At 43.4% G+C, this 3494-nt stretch overlaps 1 non-coding gene across 1 annotated transcript; it reads left to right on the plus strand.

Annotated features, from left to right (window-relative positions):
* Window positions 1-1218: 1218 nt before the first annotated feature.
* LOC112204680 (small nucleolar RNA SNORA17) lies at window positions 1219-1350 on the plus strand. The gene has a single exon (XR_002938349.1). It is a non-coding gene; the product is annotated as a small nucleolar RNA SNORA17 (small nucleolar RNA).
* The last annotated feature ends 2144 nt before the right edge of the window (window positions 1351-3494 follow it).

A 3494-nucleotide genomic window follows, 5' to 3' on the forward strand; every position in this document is an offset into this window, starting at 1 on the left:
AATTTTTGTATTTTTAGTAGAGATGGGGTTTTGCCATGCTGGCCAGGCTGGTCTGGAATTCCTGACCTCAAGGGATGCGCCTGCCTTGGCCTCCCAAAGTGCTGGCATTACAGGCATGAAGCCACCGTGTGTGGCCTCTTAATTATTTCTTAAATTTGGTCTTTTCCAAAATAATATATGCACAAGTTTAAAAATCTAATAGTATCAAAAAGTTTAAAAAAAAAAAAAGCAGTCTGTCTCACCTGTTCTCACTTCAGCCCTGATCCCCAGAAGCAACCACTTAAGAATATTTTAGCTCTTGCTTTTCCTAATGTATGTCTGTATGTCCGAACAGGGTGCGTATGGCACTTTTTACTGATTTATTTACTTTATCTACTGACCTCCCATCTACTGAATTCCCATTTGATGCAGTCAATCGCGCAGCAAATATATATTGTGCACCCACTATGTGCCAGGCACTGTTCCACGCATTAGGAATCCAGCAATGAGCAAGACAACAAGGTTACTGCATTCATGAAACTTATAATCTAGGAGAAAGACAAGTAAAAAGCAAACAACGAAATAAAACGATTCCATATACTGCTATGTGCTATCAAGAAAATAAAAGAGTGACAGAGATTTAACCGCCTGACTTTCAGTAGAGTGGTCAGAAACATTTCTCTAAGGCGATGTCAGAGTTGAGCCCCTAAATGATAAGCAGGGCCTGCCATGTGAAGCTCTATGGGAAGTACCGTGATAGGCATCAGCACATGTAACAGAGACCCTCTTTAACAATGGCATAAGCAAGTAAGTCTATTGTTTGCCTCATGTAGTAGCCTGAGGATAGGCCATCCAGGGACCCAGGCTCCTTCAGTCCTTCATCTGTAAGGTCCCAGGTGGCTCCACCACCTCTGTGTTCCAAACAGCAAGACAGAGGAAGAAGGAGAAGGGCAGTTCTCTATAAGGACACAACTCAGCAATTTCCCATCTCTTCTGCTCACATCTTTTTGGCCAGACCTTAGTCACATAAGCACACCTAGCTGCAAGAGAAACTTGAAATGTAATTTCTATTCTGGGCAGCTACATGCTAAGCGAAAATTCTCTTACTGTGGAAGAGGAGGAGAACACTATCCGGAACCAACTGATTTTCTGCCAAAAGAACATTTTACACAGAGTTTCCGAAAGGCTGAAGGCAAAGGCCCCGAGGAAGGAAAGTACTTGACTTGTTAAAGAGAAAAAACTGCCCCTGGAGGCGTTGCAGATGTGGCTGCTGTGTCACATTTGTGTCATTAGGTGGCAGCGATTAGAGAGGCTATGTCTATGCTCAGCGTTCTGCCCCGTGAACGTTTGAATGTTTAATAGTCTGACGCTCCTGTTTTGTGGACTTGGCATCTGTTGTCCTTCACTGGTATCTGGGAGAGTGGGTGGGCCTTGTGAGTGGGCTTTCTGACCCTCACACTGGGCTGGGCTGGCCACTAGGGGTCTGAAGGGACAGTGGGAAGGTAGAGGGTGCCTTCACCAGGAGCAGCCTTCATTAGTGAGTTTTAAGAGCCTGTGAGAGGATGGATCAGGTCTGGCGTGTGCTGGTTCATGCTGCACACCGTGTCAGGATCACGAAGGAAAGGACTGGGGAAGGGTTTGCTGGTGTCTCAGTTAATAGCAATAACGGCAGCCACTTTATTGTGTTCTTGATTCTGTGCCAAGGATTCTTGTTATTTAAAAAAAGAGAGAGAGAGAAGTCCAGGTCACTGAACAGAGGTTAAAGAAGGGGAGAGTGGGAGGATCTTAAATCAGGTAGCAGATAGGACTGAACAATGTAGAGATTTTAAAACCAGGCTAAGGAATTTCCATGACAGAGTTTTCAGCGGCTAACTGATTCGACCATTCTCTCTCATATCTACCTCTTTCCCATTCCTTAATAGCATTACAGCCTTAATTTTGACTAAATTATTAATCACTATTTACATGGTGGATCCAGAACATCTGAGACAGGTCTCAGCTAATTCAGAAAGTTTTTTTTTTTTTTTTTTGCCACGATTGAGGACATGGGCCCATGACACAGCCTCAAGAAGTGCTGACGACGTGTGCCCAAGGTGGTCAGGGCACAGCTTGGTTTTACACATTTTAGGGAAGCAGGAGACATCAATCAATATACGTAAGAAGTACATTGGTTCAGTCTGGAAAGGCACGACAACTTGAAGCAAAGGCAGGAAGACTCAAAGCAGGGAGGGGCCTTCTAGGTCACAGATAGGTAGAGACAAATGATTGCATTCTTTTGAGTTTCTGATGAGCCTTTCCAAAGGAGGCAATCAGATATGCATCTATCTCAGTGAGCAGAGGAATGACTTTGAATAGAATGGGAGGCAGGTGTGCCCTAAGCAGTTCCCAGCTTGAGTTTTTCCTTTAGCTTAGTGATTTTGGGGGCCCAAGATATTTTCCTTTCACGACCTCATCATTAGTATATAAATATTGTTCACTGCAGAAAAAAGTAGCATGCTGAGATTACATTTCTTTTTCTACACAACTCTTAGCTTGCCTCAAGTTAATAATATCCTTTGTTTCTCACACACAGACAAAACTACAGAATAAGTGGCTTGATAGGTGATATGGTGGGGAATCGGGAATGAATTGAAGCTGTGATTTGTGTGCATATCAGCTTCAACTCACTCCAGATTGTCCATTATGTCACCTACCAAATAGCTTATTCTGTAGTTTTTTCTGTTTTCCAAAATCTAGTTGAAATCTCTCATCGATTGATGCCTCCTCTACTATCTTATCCTTGTGAACGTATTCCTTTTTAATATCTTCCCTGCCATGTTAATGAATCTTGGCATGAAGAGGAGGAAAATAAGCATTATCTATGTACCAATTTAATTGAAATTCTATTAACGTTTTAGCTTAAGAATTCTCCTATTTAACAGTGACTGTTAACCTTGTAATATACCTTATGAGACTCCCTTTTGACATTTTTTGAGGCTACAGAAAAGATTTAAATGGCTTTCCACATGTCTTTGTGAAATGGTGGTTTCTTTGAATATGACTGAATGACAGGAGGAGATGATGAGGTGGCTTGGTTTCAATGGGGCTGTCCTTCTCCTTATCATTCAACTCCCAGCTTTGACATCACCTCTGCCCACACCATTCTCCCTCCGCAGCAATGAATTATGATCTGCTCACTTCTTTGTATAGTCCACTAGCCCTTTAAAAGCTAGCATCTCTGTCTTTTTGGTTGTTTTTCTTTTTGAGATGGAGTCTCACTCTGTGGCCCAGGCTGGAGTACAGTGGCGCGATCTCGGCTCGCTGCAACCTCCACCTTCTGGGTTCAAGCAATTCTCCCGCCTCAGCCTCCTGAGTAGCTGGGACTGCAGACTGGTGCCACCACACCTGGCTAATTTTTGTATTTTTAGTAGAGACAGGGTTTCACCATGTTGACCAGGCTGGTCTCAAACTCCTGACCTCATGATCCGCCCATCTCAGCCTCCCAAAGTGCTGGGATTACAGGTGTTAGCCAACGC

The sequence above is a fragment of the Pan troglodytes genome, chromosome 8 (assembly GCF_028858775.2).
Source record: "Pan troglodytes isolate AG18354 chromosome 8, NHGRI_mPanTro3-v2.0_pri, whole genome shotgun sequence".
Taxonomy (NCBI): Eukaryota; Metazoa; Chordata; class Mammalia; order Primates; family Hominidae; genus Pan; species Pan troglodytes.